Genomic DNA, 14427 nt, shown 5'->3' on the forward strand with positions numbered 1-14427 from the left:
AACTATTTTAGAGATCTATCACAATGTTTTGTCAATGGACATACTGTCGTTGAAAACTGAATAATAACTAGATTTCCAGTTTTAAGTTGAGTTCTGCTTCTGTTCTTTCGAGTTCTGTTCTGTGTGTTTCCCCATTCTACCGCGAGTCCCCATCTGCCCCCCCCCCACACATACACACACACACACCTGTGAAGTGGCCTGCACACCCACACAAATAACAAATGTAACATAACAGGGACAATTCTAAGCTGTCAATCATTACAGACTCTGAGGTTAATGGATTAACTGCCTATCTGGTTACAACCCTTCTCACCTCTCCAAAACTAATTGGTTATCCTGCCTGAAAATTGCCATTTCTAAGCCCCTATGGAGATCCCCAAGATGGAAAAATGAATGGAGCCATACCTTTTGAAGTCCAAGTCCAAGCACACACATATAGGTACTCTACAGGAGAAAATTTTGCAAAGATTAGGACTGACCTAGTTCAAACCAAGTGTCAGGGGGACTACACAGTTCTAGTATCAGGTCCAAGCAGATGTGGCTATCACCACGGGTCATTCTGGAAATGTTTAGCCAAACTTTTCTGACCCAAGTGGGGAGGAACAGCTTCCAAGTTCACACAATCACATGACCTCCAACAACTCTGGACTTCCTGCTTGGAGGACGCTGGGAATTAAAAGCTGAGCTTTAGGTAACGTAGTCCGTGGACTCCGGCAAGTAGACGGGTGGGCGCGCTGAGCCCAGCTGTACGCCACTGGGAAAGACAGATAAGTAAAACAAAGAGGCCAGCTGTGCTCCGGAGGATGAGCGTGGGAGTGTGTTATCTATGCATTTTGCTGCACATTCTGTTTGACAATACGCTGTATTTGTTTGACTTCCAGGCCGCCAATAAGACGGCTTTTGAGTCCACTCTTTCTGGAAAGGAAAACAAGGTGATTTTGAGACATAATGACTTTGACAGACTTCAGAGTGGTCCTGCAACTCACACACACATTGCCTAACAAGTTCTATCCTTGCAAGACAGATGGATTAGTGAGAGTACAGGTGTGTAAATCGCACTAATCCACTCAAGGTGATTATGGCTGGAATCCTTTGAGGCTAAGGGGGCGTGCTTTTGATATTGTAAAAGTGAGAGGCGGTTGTAACAACAATGACGCCCTCACAGGAGATTGGCACGGTTGCTAACAGAGCAGCGGTTTTATCAGTACTGTAAATCATGTGTGAAGTGACCGACTTCCACCAAAAGCCCGAATGGACAATGGTCCCTTTTACACAGCCACTAAAAGACAACATTTTTCCTCCTTGTCGCTGTGTCACTGTTCTGTATAAAAAGACACAGATACAGAACGCAGGTGACAAGGTCATCCCGGCAATATTCCACCTCTGGAGGTAGCATGAACAGTAACAAGAGACAGGACAGTGCCTGTGCGTTCATGCCATAACGCCGGGACAGGGGTACGAAATTTGACACCGGACACTTATTACTGCCTACCTTCGTGAAAGCACTTATTGCTGTCTGACAAGTACTTTAAATGTCACACAAGATGCTTATGTCTTATCACAGAATGCCATGTGGCTGTGTGAAAGTGTACATAAGCCCTTTTCACACAAGATGGGATTTTATTACTTTTTTCCGTGCCAGTGGTCAAAGAGAAAAGCACAGAAACAGAATGTACAGTTTAAGTCGACCCCGAATTTCCTGGCTTCTAAATTAGCATCAGAGGTGTAACAGAGGCGGGACAGCCGCAATGCTTTGTAAACAGTCCATAGACTGGAATGTCTTTGCTGGGTTCAGTGTGAATAAATCTCGGGGTATACTGTTTGCAGCATCTCTGTCTGAAAGCCGCTATAGCTGAGGCAATATCCTGTCTTCGCTGGGTCAAAGGGATAAGGGGGATACTTCTGTTCAGGCTCTGGGATCTCTGTGTAAAAGAACCTGGACTACTACATTCATCTAGTCACCTTCCAAGATACAGTATACTGTATTAGAAAATGCCGGCCCTTTTCCAGACACTTTCTGGCAGGTTAATCAACCACTTTTTTAAGATCGTACAACCCCAAATGCATCAATTGCCTCAGTTGAAAGTTGGGTGTATTTGCAACAGAAAGGGGTTAAGAGTTTAACAAAATAAGGCTGATGAAAAAATCCTTTTTTTTTTTAAGAGGTTTGGACCAGAGCAGAGCTAATTAGAAGCGTCTTTATTATGGTTGATGGCTAGTAGTCTTTTGGAGGGTCTGGAACTACTCTTGATAAACGACTAATATAAAAAGCAATCAGCAGACATGATCTAATATGAAAATAAGGCCGTAAGCCAGAGGGGGAAGTTTATGTGTGGATGTCATGACTGAACAAGAAAAAAGCTCCAAACAACAGTGCAGTGAAGAGCAACTTCCTGGGTCATCAAGTGGTGGTCATAGGCCAGCTAAGGGTCACTGGTCACCCCTGTGAGGGAGAGACCTCTGACTCACACAAGGAGAGGGTCTCGTGCATGCAGTCAGGGAGTTTGCAAAGGCAAGGTGGTTGGATGCTGGGACTGCATGAAAATGTCACACGCACACACACCATGTTCAGGGCCACTAGTTTATGTTTTTCAAAGAAAATTTAAAATTTAAATTATTATTATAGTCTTTATTTTGTGATACTTTAATGAAACTTTCTGTTGTTCTTCATGGGACGTCCCGTGAGGACATCTGACGTACTACTTTCTTTGAGACAAAGAATCCATCAAGTCAAAAAGAACAGCATGCTTGCTCACTCACTCCAAGGTGAATGGATGCATATGATAAAGTCAACTTTAAAAAGTCAAGTAATACGATAGATTCTCCTGCAAGCTACTGAATGACAGCCAGCGCTCCTCGCCACCCAAAACGACCCATCGGCCGTGTCGGTCATCATGCTAATAACAGTGTAGCATAAGTCCTTCAGTAAAATGGCAGCATTTGTTTTTGATGAAGGTTGTAAGTATTTTTTTTTTTAATCAGCCATTTGTACTGTATATTAGTAAGATTTGTTGTGATTTTTTGTGCAGCCTTATTGCATGCTCACTCAGGAAATGTGATGAAGCCATTTTTCGGACATAGATGATAAATGTGTTTTCATGTCACGCACAAAACAAGCGAGCGTACACCAAAGACCCCCATTCCAGCTCCTACCCCCTGGGGTCAGATATCACAGCCCTTGCCACTGGAACTAATAGAGAACTTCCTGCATCCAGCTTTTAAAGCAGCTGCTGCTGCTGCTACATGCTGCGTGCATGCGCCTATGTTAGCAACAAAACAAGGATGGGAGGGTTTAATGCCTACTACATCAACTCTTTAGATAATAGCGGGGAGAAGTTCATTGTGGTCTGCTGTTTTTTTGGTGGGGGACCTTGCAGCAGGGAATGAAAGAAAAAAGCTGATGGCAAGCAAAGTGCAACAGACAAAACACCTTCATACTCCAATAGAAAGATGCATTTCAAAAATGTATTTACAAGGATAAATTCTGCACCATTCTGATCAGGGTTTATCAAATTTTGTACAATAAAACCATGAAACAGGAATTCCGAACATTCAGAGACTATAATAGAATAGGAGGGTGTACAGTTGACTGACAGTTGACTTAATATTTTAACATGTCATGCTGTATATAGTGTGATGTAGCCCTCCCTCCCTCCCAGAGCCCCCGTTCCATGCGGCATCACAGACTGGTGCTGTCAGGTGCGTGATGTTGGCCAGCAGACCAGACGGGGGTCTCTGGTTCAGCCGACAGTTCGTCGCTCCTATCTCCCTGATGAACAGACCGGGTGTGACACTAGCCAGGTCTCGGTTGTGTTTTCTCTCTCTAACCCCTCTCCTTACACACACCACCTCCAATCCATGTGCAGAAAAACAATCTCAAATGCACAAATCATACATCATGCAAAAGAAGAAAACATTTGCACGCTCTTCTTGAATTCAAGTGTTGTTGTGTAACACCATGAGAGACACACAAAAGCAGATTCCGTGCCCGCCTCGTGTCCATATGTCTGTACAACAGATGCACATGTCTTTTTTTTTTCCTTCGCTAGTTTCTTCTGCTCTCCTTGCCATGTGGGAAAATAAAAGCGATGTGCTATTGGAGGAAGTGACAGCTGAAGTGCTTTTCTTGGGTGTTTGATGGTCACTTTGGGAAGAAGGGGAAAGTGCGCAGAGTGGGGAGAGATGCAAAACAAAGCTGCAATTGGATTTTTTCAAATCACGCCAGGGTTGTAAGCGTTAAAGTCTGAAAGGGAAAAAACAGGCTCTCTAAATTCCTTTGGCCTTAACATCATACATTAGGAAATTGGATGAAGATTTTCTGTAAAATTGCCTCGAAAGTCGTACTGAACTAAGAGGATGCATCACCTTCATGCATGCATGCAGGACTTCAGCACAGTGAGCAAGGATTAATTAAAGCGCTGCTTATATTCTTGGACTTGTATGTGTTGTATGATGTCACTGCAGAAGGTTCCCAGTGTTGGCAAGGAGCAGAAAATGAACCAAAAATGTGAATTTTGCATTCCATTGCAATGTAGGTGTTGGCCACACAGTCACAGTCTGGAAGATCGGGAAGACCTGGGTTCGACTCTCCCTTGGTCATTTCTGTGTGGAGTTTGCATGTTCTCCCCGTGCGTGTGTGGGTTTTCTCCGGGTACTCCGGTTTCCTCCAACATTCCAAAAACATGCATGTTAGGTTAATTGGAGACTCTAAATTGTCCATAGGTATGAATGTGAGTGTGAATGCTTGTTTGTCTATATGTGCCCTGCGACTGGCTGGCCACCAGTCCAGGGTGTACCCCGCCTGTCGCCCAAAGTCAGCTGGGATCGGCTCCACCATGCCCCCGCGACCCTAATTAGGAGAAGCGGCATAGAAAATGGATGGATGGATGGCATAGAAAATGGATGGATTGCAATGTAGGACAACACAAAAGTGGCATCAATATTAAAAAAAAGAAGAATGGAAGTTGCAGCATATTGTTTCTTTCTGTTTAAAAAAAAAGATAACACGCAAAGTCCATTTTAACTTATCTATATTCATTATGCGTGTCATAGGAGTAAGCAGTTTTTTTTTTAACTTTTGTTTTATTTTGTTGTATTGCACAGCTGTTAAAAACCATACAGGTTAAAAATGGTTAAAAAAAAAAAAACAACACAACACACAAACTCCCTTTTTTTACTTCCCGATAACTGAACATGTCATCAAAGGGTGAGTAGTTTTATTCTATTTTAGTTTTACTTAGTTCTACAGTTGTTAAGAGCCAAACAAGTGCAAAACTAAGTGATGAATATTTTTATAAATACATGCAACACTACCTCTCTTTACTTCCCTGTAACTCAACATGACATCTCGTCATCAAGGGGTGAGTAGTTTTATTTTAGTTTTATTTAATTCTATTGTAGAGCTGTTAATCATACAAGTGTAAAAATAAGTTGATGATGTTAAAATAAAGACATATCGCGCAACATATTCTTGATATTCAATGTCCATCGTCAGAGAAGCTTCAGTTTTATGAGTCGTATTTACCTCTATTGTACGATTAACAGTCATACAAGTGTAAAAAAAAAGAATGTAAAGAAAACATAACACACACTGCTCCGCTTCATTCCCCTACAGTATAGTCAACGTGTCCAACACACTTCATTTTATTTGATTTAGCTCTATTGCACAGCTTATTTTTACACTTGCATGACAGTTAATGATGCTAAAATGATACCTTAAAAAGTGAATGACGGTTTAATGATGGTATCAGTTCCGTGCCCCCGGAACTGATACTGATATTTCTATTTCCCTTACTTCCCTTGTTTCCAAATACACACAAATCCGAGCGTCCTTGAGCAGTTTGTCTTGCACTGTACATTAATTCCTCATTAGCTCAGACGACAAGGATGGAGGGATAAAGAGGACAGGATGAGGCACCATCTGCACAGTGCAGGGGCACAGGGAATTAAAGCATACACACACACGCACACACTAACATGTTTGCAAAGCTGTTTATGTCCTACCTCCACTCTAGTAGAGTCCACACGTCAAAGTCTTGTGAGAAAGTCAAGCTGCAGTTCTTTAGCGGTCCTTATCCTCTGCGTTTTGTCTCTCCCTCATATGTCACGCATGTGTCCGCATTCCCACAAACGGGAGGCCAGATGGCAGCCAGATGGAGATAACGACGACTTTAGATCGACACACGCACGCATCTAAAACTGCGGTGCACACACGTTGTCTCCCCTTTTCTTCTTCCCCTCGTGTCCTCTGTGGTTGGTATTATGTCCTCAATGTGTCTCCAGTCTCTCAGTGTGCGTCCTCCTCCGTGTGCGCACTCGCAGACTCTGCAGCCGTACACTGTCTCAGAACTTGACTCTCGCCTTAAGCCCCGCCCATATTTTCCCACAAGCCCTTCTGTGCTTTATGATTGGACCCCCTGTTTGAGTGACGTCACCGTGGTTCACAGTATGGCTCCCGGCCAAGCATCCAGTGGCGCTGCCCTGCCTTCCATTCACTGTGCATTCAATGAGATGGGAGCCTGCAATTAACATAACTAATTGCTTTGGCACGTAAAGGCTAAACAAGAGGCCATGCCAGAGGGTGACAAAAGTGTGTGCATCTGCATGAATGTAAGGCAGGGGGAAGGAGAGTCCCCCGAATGTTGCACCCCCATCCCCCCTCCACCTTTGTGTTTTTCATTGATACTCTATTGTCTCAGCTCCTTAATGCAGTGATAAAGGGGGGGGGACACTTGAGGAGCCTCTTATCTCAAGTTAAACTTAAATCACCACATAATTTATGTGCCCGCCTCGTGCAGACAAGCAAGACAATGCAGGTGACGATAAATGGCAGCCATTGAGGAGCCCGCTTTATTTTTAGTCAATGCCATTGAGTGTCTGCAGCTGATAGGGCATGGCCGTGTTTTGATTGCACAACTGGAGGGAGTCTTAACTACTCAATTTTGCAGTCATCAGATACACTCTTGTAGGCTGCTTCATCAAATGATTAATCAATCAAGGATTTTCCACAGAGCAATATGCTAGCTCAGTTCGAATGCCCTAAGCTTTGGAAATTGACTCAGTTTTGTGTTTTCTTTGTAGTTTTGTGTGTTTATACTAGTAATGGCAAAGAGGACATACGATAACCATAGAACGGGGAAATGGAACGTTTGCTAAAGTTTGGTAATGATGGTTAAAAACCCGGGAAAACATTTCCACTACCAAGTATGTGGTGATTGATTTACAGGAACCTGCTGCAAAAACCGAGCTGCATTGAACGCATCGGCTGACATGTTAACCAGGTTTGTGTAAAATACCGAAATGAATTGAGAATGTCTCCCAAATTCCAATTCAGTTCTATGAATTCCAGTCATATATGACTGTTTTCCATATGGAAATTACCGGTCGATCTACATTCCTACCCTCACCTATGGTCATGAGCTTTGAGTAGTGACCGAAAGGACAAGATCGGTATAAACGGCCGAAATGGGTTTTATCTATAGAGAGCCCGGGCTCTCCTTTAGAGTTAAGTTGAGTAGCACTGTAATCCAGGACAAACTCGGAGTAAAACTGCCGCTACTCCACATTAAGGGGCGATCCACACGGAAACGTTTTCAGGTCAAAACAGCAAAGTATTTTATCGTTTCAGCCTTTCATGTACACGGAAACAGCGTTCTGGGTGAAATGTTGTTTTTTGAAAACGGCTTCCAGAGTTTCGAAACGTTCAAGTTCGTTTATCCAAAGAAGAGATCAGTCGGACACACTTTTTTATTTGTTCAATCTTTAGTTAAGCAATTGTCTGGAAGATGTTATTTAATTTATTTAAAAAGATTTATTTCATTCAAGAAAAAAACATATAATAAACACAAACACTCAAAACAGTATGAAAGGGAGCAGAAAGAAAACAAGTCTTATTATCTCTGCCCCTTTTTTCCCCCAAAAAAATTCAGCCACAAACAAAATACGCATTTAAAAACAACAACAATATCAACAAAAAGTATACATATAGCAGCCAGCCACACAGACAGTCACACGTCTGCTCAATTACAACAATTGGAAGCATAACATATATCACAAAACTCAGTGCTGGGGCCTCAGTCCATCCACTGTAAGAGTCGGAGGAAGAAGCCTCAAACTAGAAAGTAACTACTCTATATTCAATTCTCAGGTTCCCCCCTCACAGGGGTGGGACTGCTCCCCTATGTGTATCAGTTGTGTGGTTGTGTGTCTGCCCCTAACTGGTTCCAGCTTGTGTCAGTAGGGTATGTGTGTGTGTGTGTCTTCTACGTGAAGCAAGCTGCAGCAAGCAGATAAGCTTGTCAAGCAATCTGTCTCTACAAAGTTAAAGCAATAGTGCTTCGATTGTTTAATTCTACAGTGCTTCTATTTTTTAATACTTAAGCCGTAATACTAAAGCCATGAAAATCTGAAAATGCCGGCTTGTCGTTTCTGTGTAGACGGGCAACCCCCTTCTTTCTGAAAACGATAACGTCACCGATCCGTCGTCATAACGTGATCAGAAGTAAGCTTTGACGATGAGCCAACATATTATCTGAATATTACGGCATGACTCACCCCAGTCGACATTCTCCTGATATTTTGTTGTCTGAAAATCAAGCAGAAGTAATTACACTTTGTTGTAAGTGTAGACGAGCCTTATGCGCATGCGTTCTTTCTTCTTCTATAGTTGCTGGTATGTCACGTGGTTGCGTCTGCATATGTGTTCGCAGCGCCACGCTTATGTGTGCCTTGTGTATTACATCTTTCTCACCAAGTGACCCGTTCCCATCTGAATGCAACTATTTACTAATCCAGCACAGTGTGGATGCAATTTTTTTTTCAATCCTCCAAAAAAAAAATCCCATGAACGTTTCCGTGTGGACAAGACCTGAGAGGAGTCAGATGAGGTGGCTTGGGCATCTGGTTAGGATGCCTCCCGGATGCCTCCCTGGGGAGGTGTTCAGGGCACATTTGACCGGTAGGAGGCCTCGGGGAAGACCCCGGGGACACGTAGGCGAGATGATGTCTGTCAACTGGCCTGGGAACGCCTCGGGATCCACCGGGAGGAGATGGACGAAGTAGCTGGGGAGAGGGAAGTCTGGGCTTCCCTGCTTAGGCTGTTGCCCCTGCGACCCGACCTTGGATCTACGGAAGAAGATGGATGTGATGTATGGGTGTTTTCCATATGTCATACAAATATTATTACTATGAACGTCATGTTCATGGAAGGCGCTTCAAGTCAATCAAGTCCCACACAAGCAGGCGAACAAACAGTTTCTTCCCCTAGCAGGGCCATAAGGACACACAACTACACACCCTATATATTTATACAGATACTAACTTCATATGCATGTTTGCACTACATTTGTATGCCTATTTAAATATGCATAGTTTTTCCTTGTATATGATTACTTGTATTTATCTTTTTTTATTTCCTAAAGTATGTTTAATTTCCCAACCTAGGTTCTTTTAATTTTTTGTTCATAGATCATTGAATTTGATTTAAGAAAACCTTTGTTAAACGTGACAAATTCTTCCTGTTACTTGGCTATAAGGAATTTTTGTGAATTGCAATTCATTTAATTCCACTTCCTGTAATTTCAATTCAACATCCTGTGGGGTGGAGCCCATTCAATTCAAATTCCAGTTCTTCAAATGAGTTGAATTAGTCGTGTATTCCCAAACCCCGGCTAACTAGAAAGAAAGTACAGTACCTGTGTAAAGTAAAAGTAAAGTACCTCTGAAGTACCTTGTAGTCTGTGGTATATACACTTTTTTGTGAGTGTATTTGTTTGTGGAAGCTCAGTACTGAACTGCTGCACACAAAAAGGCAAAAATGTGTCTTCACACAAACCCCTATTCTGTTGCCTGTGTAATTACTGTGTGGTTCTGACAAATGCACCACACTGTGGTGCTATTATTAAACCCCAAAGTTTGACCCCCATAAATCTGGTTGATTTGAAATTTCTCACACACCTTAAAATTGCTGTACAAAACACCCACTGTAACTGTAGGGTATTTAGGCAAATGGGCGCAAAATTCGGCACACTTCTTCATGGCACTGACAGGCACACATTTATAACATTTGAGCAAGATTGGAAAAACATGGCCGAGCAAAACATCTTTGCAGAGGCATGGGTGGGATTGAGCAAGTAATAGTCCGTAAGACACTGGACATTTCTCTAATGATTATAAAACCTTGAGGATATCTGTATTATAAATATCCTTCCAAAGCATTTTAAGCAAAGCCCATGGGGCAGGGGGGCATCACAAACCGGTGTACTGATTTTTTTCACGACTGTATGTACTGTATTACACAGACACTACAGATATGGGTGAATAAATTAGCCATAATAAGAAGCTCTCTCTCCCCTCCTGTCTCCTTGCTGGCCGCCTCTATTCAGGGTGCATCTGGTCAGCCAGCAGGCTCAGAGGCAGTGCCAGGTGGCTACAAGAGGAGGAGGAGGAGTGGGGAGGTGGCAAAGATACAGAAACGATGCAGGTCTTCTATGTGAGGCTAGTATAGAACATAAAGCTACTGTTAGCTGTTGATGGATGAAGGAAAAACGACATAATTTCTTTTTGTCTAAGCGTCTGTTTTAGCATAAACAGCTAAACTTGCATGTATACATTTTAGCACAGCAGGTAAAATGTACAGGGGTAGCAAAAATAGCAAGAAAACCGGAGCCATCATGCAAGTCCCGCCGCTCTGCCTTGCTGGTGCCGCACAGCTTTGCGCAGCTGTTTGCCATTGTGTGTACATGTGTGAGAGAGATGAAGACAGAACAAGAGTGTGCAGCATCTGTTTCAGTTCACACGCTCCCTCTCCAATTTTCCACTTTTAGAAAACGTAAACAGCATTTTTTTGCCACAAAAAGGCAGAGTGAGCACAGGCAGAAAAAAGAGGCAGTTTGGGATCTAATAAAATTGTCACGATAGAAATACAGTGGATACAGACAGTAAACATAGTTTTTCTGTTAAATGGGGAAAACGATTAAATTGTAAACCTGTACATTTCAACGAAAGGAAGCCATGCACAATAAATGCCCTCGCATTTTGACCCATTTGGAGTGCTTCTGCCTGTGAATATTCTCATTCAAGTCATTGTATTCTCAGGGCGTTCAATCAATCGCAACAGGACTGTTAAGGTTGCTGTCCTATCTAGTCAGGCGAGACTGGCTTTCCTCTCCAGTCTTTGAGCATGAACTGCTGAAGCCTGCTCAGTTGAGAGGCAAAACGTCTTCTAAAACAACCTGAAAAAACAAATATCCTTCTATAGACATTAATTTTATTGTGTACATTTTGTATTTCTATACCTTCCTTCTTACAAATGTGGTTCTTTGTACTGTAAATGTGTGTCCCACTTGCACCTTTTAAGGCATTTCACATTGTGCTTTTGATTTTTTTCAATGACATCCCCTCCAAACATACTGTAGGAGTCGTGCGCATACTAACAAGCAGCCTCATCCATTCTCCTTTAACTCATTCTTTACGCTCATGAGTCATTAGATTGTGCCTTGAGTCTCTCAAGTCATTATCATGAAAATGGAATGGCAGAGAAGAGTGGTGAGAATGTAACCAAATTCCTGAGACAGTGATGTGTTTTGTTATGTTTACACATGGACACAACAGTTGTTCATATTAATGTTTAATGAGCTAATAGAATGAAAAAAAATCAAATTACATGCAATTTTCCTTGCAAGGTGAACCTAAAAGCTGGTATTTTTACGCCTTTTTACAGGTCTCTGTTCTGCATAAACACCATCAACATTTCCGGACAATTTTTTGTTTTGGTGGTAGTATCAGAGCCATAACAAAGGTGGGAAGATGCCTGTGTCAAAGGGAATGTCACAATGCAATTTTCCTTGCAAGATCAACCTAACATGTATGTTCCACCATTTTATGGTGTTGCTGTTCTGTATAAAAGACACCAACATACGGATGTCAATAACGTATGGCAACTGAAGGTATACTGTAGTAGTGTTACAGCCGGTATTAACAAAGGTAGGACAGTGCCTGTGCAAAAGGGAGTGCTGGAGGAGAGTGAGGTGTGACTTTTAACTAGTAAAAGTAAACGCAGTTCCGTAAATATCACATTTTTCGGGGTTTTGTATGAAAGGCACAGGAGGACAAATGCCAGATCATGGATGGCTCCAATGCAGCACTTCTGTGTTGCCCCTTTCACACATAAATCCCCCCCAAAATCAGAAATGTCACAATAGATCCTGCATTTATTCCTCTGTGCATTTCACACAGAACGCAGTGAAATCAGACATTGCCATAATTGTGTACGTCTTCAAACAGTGACACGCAATCCCACACCCAGATAATTAGTGTGTGATGTATAAATCGAACAGCAGCAATTGCTTCACCACAGCAGCAAGCTTAAGTTTCAAGGGTGTTAAACCTCACAGTAAGGCCCAGCATTACTGTGTACGCTTTCACACAGGTGTTGTCCTGCCTCTGTTACGGTTTTGAAACCAAACCAGATGCTGGAAAATTCCTACTTATCACACAGAACAGCAACAAGAAAACAATAGTGAAAAAGAAGTCTTTTATGTGCAGTGTGAAAGGGGATACTGTTTACAGTGTTGACAAAAGGCACTGCCGAGGCACCACTCTAGTAGCAGATGTCTACTCACTACTGAACTCTTTTGAAAGACTCCCGCTCCCTCTTTTTTTTTAAATGTTATTCCCATTTTTATTCCCACGCATTGACATCTCCATTAGCGGTTACTAATTTAATCAACAGTGGGGCTGAGAAGCTGAGGAATGCAACATAACGTCTCATAAAAAGTCTCTTGCGGGCTTTGTCAGCTCGGCTGGATGCTGAGAGAGAAAACACGTGTCATTTTGGCGGAACTTTCTGTTCGAGGATCGCAATCTGACACACACACACACACACACACACAAAGAGTAAAAGTGCTGATGATTAAGTTGCCGAATTTGAGCCAGTAAACATATTAGTAAACCATCCTTGCTGCCGCACTAAATGCAAACCTGATGTTTTCACTCAGTGACTCATCATGGATTGCGGTGAAATCAGGCCGATTTTAGGTTTAAAATGCACACACAAGCACACATAAACACAGATGATGTCAATATGTCGCAGTAAAGTTCTAACACTAGTTTGAAATGTAAAAAGAGGCAATATCCGTGTATTGTATCTATTCATCAGCGATTGCAGATACCCCCTCCCCAAGTGATTGCCAGTACTTGAGGAACCCGAGGTCAAAGGCCCCATGTTCCTTGTCAGACCCCTGCCAGGCCAAAATTCAACCTATCTTCTTCAAACTTTAGGCCGTGTCAAAGCAAGACTCCTGCTGATTTTGAACGTCTGCCACATCATGATCATAGCAGCTAAGGTCAAAGGTTACATCCGTCCCTAATTGTCACTTGTACAGCTGGCCACATTTCTTACTGATTTGAGAAGAAAACTGTTGACACAGATATTAGTGAATAAATGAAAGTACAATACTGTAGTGGAAAGTGTCTGTCTTTGCTTCCAATACAAAAATATGAGGAGTGGATTTTCCTTCGAGAGCAGTCTGAGAAATAGGATTTAACAGTTAAAGTCGCAGCCAAATCACTTCAAAATGATGACAGAGATCTTTACAAGCTAAAGAAAAGCTGCTACGGTGCCATTTTTGATCCTTCTTCCAACCACTGTTTCCTGTAGTTTTCCCAAGCTTCCCACACTGTCTGGATCAATTTTTAGTTTTTCTAACTCAGCGTTTCGTATTATGTCAACGATATACTAACTAAACACAGGGCGGCGTTACCGGCTGAAGTCCCGCTTCCTCCATTCCAGTCACTTCTGTTGTGTCCTTGGGCAAAGATACTCTACACCCACCTTGCCCCCAGGGCCGCCCAGACATGGATGCTTCACTGACCAAGATCTACAACCCGAATCCGGTCCCCAGGCGTCGCACGATGGCTTCCCGCTACTCCTCAATAGGATGGATTAAATACAGAGACAAATGTCACTGTGCATCGTACATGTGACAAAATAATTAATCTCTCAGTCAGCTCCTGAATCAGCTTAGCTAGTTGCTTGCCACAAACATGCAGCGAGATAGCATTAGCTTGTTAGCTTGCAAGAGCTAACCTAACAAGACACAGCACAAGGGTTGTACATAGATTAAACATTTTTGGTAAATTCCTGAAAATATTTCATGGCATGTTTAGCTGAGAAATTTTGTAAATACAGTAATATTTAATACACTTATTATGGGATTTAATGAGAATTATTGGGAATTAGCTGGATTTTTCATTTCATTTAAACAAAAATATTTTAAAAAGTGGATATTACGAGAAACAAAGCTGCATACAAAGTAATATAGTAAATACACTGATAAAATAGCTAGGGGTGTCAAATTAAAGCATTAATTGTGATTAATTAATTACAGTCATATTTACAGTCAAATTTTGTATTTTTTTTAATCGTGT

General features: G+C 42.1%; 1 protein-coding gene across 1 annotated transcript in view; it reads right to left on the reverse strand.

Annotated features, from left to right (window-relative positions):
- cbfa2t2 (CBFA2/RUNX1 partner transcriptional co-repressor 2) overlaps positions 1-6355 on the reverse strand; it is a 29388-nt gene extending 23033 nt beyond the window's left edge. The window contains exon 1 of the mRNA XM_054784005.1: positions 6004-6355. The gene's annotated coding sequence lies outside the window, so the exon portion shown is untranslated. The remainder of the gene's footprint in view (positions 1-6003) is intronic.
- Positions 6356-14427: the final 8072 nt, after the last annotated feature.

This window comes from Dunckerocampus dactyliophorus, chromosome 8 (genome assembly GCF_027744805.1).
Source record: "Dunckerocampus dactyliophorus isolate RoL2022-P2 chromosome 8, RoL_Ddac_1.1, whole genome shotgun sequence".
Taxonomy (NCBI): domain Eukaryota; kingdom Metazoa; phylum Chordata; class Actinopteri; order Syngnathiformes; family Syngnathidae; genus Dunckerocampus; species Dunckerocampus dactyliophorus.